Source organism: Rhinopithecus roxellana, chromosome 5 (genome assembly GCF_007565055.1).
Source record: "Rhinopithecus roxellana isolate Shanxi Qingling chromosome 5, ASM756505v1, whole genome shotgun sequence".
Lineage (NCBI taxonomy): Eukaryota > Metazoa > Chordata > Mammalia > Primates > Cercopithecidae > Rhinopithecus > Rhinopithecus roxellana.
This window is the reverse complement of record NC_044553.1, coordinates 33,416,972-33,418,581: the sequence shown is the minus strand read 5'-3', so window position 1 is coordinate 33,418,581 and position 1,610 is coordinate 33,416,972. Positions and strand designations below refer to the sequence as shown.

Below are 1,610 nucleotides of genomic sequence, written 5' to 3'. Positions count from 1 at the left end.
CCTAGGAAACACCATTCTGGACAGCAGCCTTGGGAAAGAATTTATGATTAACTTTACAAAAGGAATTGCAGCAAAAACAAAAATGGACAAGTGGGACTTAATAAAAGAGCTTCTGCACAGCAAAAGAAATTATCAACAGAGTAAACAGACAACCTACAGAATGGGAGAAAATATTTGTCAACAGTGCATCTAACAGAGGTCTAATACCTAGAATCTATTAGGAACTTAAACAAAATAACAAGCAAAAAACAACCCCATTAAAAAAAATGGGCAGAAGACATGAACAGAAATTTCTCGAAAGGAGACATACCAGTGGCCAACAAACATACGAAAAATATGCTCATCATCACTAATCATCAGAGAAATGCAAACAAGTACCACAAGATACAGTAGTCAGAATGACCATTTTTAAAAAGTCAAAAACCAACAGATGTTGGTGAGGCTATAGAGAAAAGGGAACACATACATTCTTGGTGAGAATGTTAATTAGTTCAACTACTGTGGAAAGCAATGTGAAGATTTCTCTAACCACTTAAAACAGAACTACCCTCGGACCCAGCAATCCCATTACTAATGATTTCTAGGAATAGAAATCATTCTACCCTGAAGATACATGCATGCAAACGTTCATTGCAGCACTATTCACAATAGCAAAGTCATGGAATCAAACTAGGTGCCCATCAACAATGAACTGGATAAAGAAAATATAGTACATATACACCATGGAATACTATGCAGGGCTAGAAAAAGAATAAATTTTTGTCCTTTGGAGCAACATGGATGCAGCTGGAGGCCATTATCCTAAGCAAATTAATGCAGGAACAGAAACTCAAATACCACAGGTTCTCACTTACAATGGGAGCTAGCCATAAGTATTCATGGACATAAATATAGCAACACTAAATATAGGGACTCATAGAAGGGGGAGGGAGGGAAGGGTTAAAAATCTCACTGTTGGGTACTATGCTCAGTACCTGGGTAACAGGATCATTCACACCCCTAACCTCAGTATCATGCAATATACCCGTATACCAAACCTGCGTATGTACCCCCTGAATCCAAAAGAAAAGGTGAAAAAGAAAAAAATAAAAATAAATAACAAATGAATGTATTATGAAGAAGAGAGATTCACTGTCTTTGGCTAGAAATTAATAATAGAACTCATAATAAATATCTGAAGAAAATAATAGAACTAATAATAAATATCTGAACTTGTATACTTTATCTCACATACAATAAGATTGGCTCTTAAGAATAGGGTCCTGATTCAACTATGATTTTTATTTGCCTGATTTCCTTTTGGATAATGAAGGCATCTTTAGTCATCATCTCTTCTGAGACATTTGTGTAAAAAAAATTTTAACAAAAGAACAATGGAAGCCTGAAGGCCCGGCATGGTAGCTCATTCCTGAAATCCCAGTGCTTTGGAAGGCTGAGACAGGAGGATCGCTTGAGGTCAGGAGTTCAAGACCAGTCTGGGCAATACAACAAGACCTCATCTCCGCAAAAATAAAAAATAAAAACTATCCAAGCGTGGTAGCACACATCTTTAGTCCCAGCTACTTGGAAAGTTGAAGCAGGAGGCTTGCTTGAGCCCAGGGCTTTGAGGG

The 1,610-nt window shown here is 37.3% G+C and overlaps 1 non-coding gene across 1 annotated transcript; it reads left to right on the top strand.

Annotated features, from left to right (window-relative positions):
* Positions 1–1,263: 1,263 nt before the first annotated feature.
* LOC115898046 lies at positions 1,264–1,343 on the top strand. The gene has a single exon (XR_004057805.1). It is a non-coding gene; the product is annotated as a small nucleolar RNA SNORD11 (small nucleolar RNA).
* Positions 1,344–1,610: the final 267 nt, after the last annotated feature.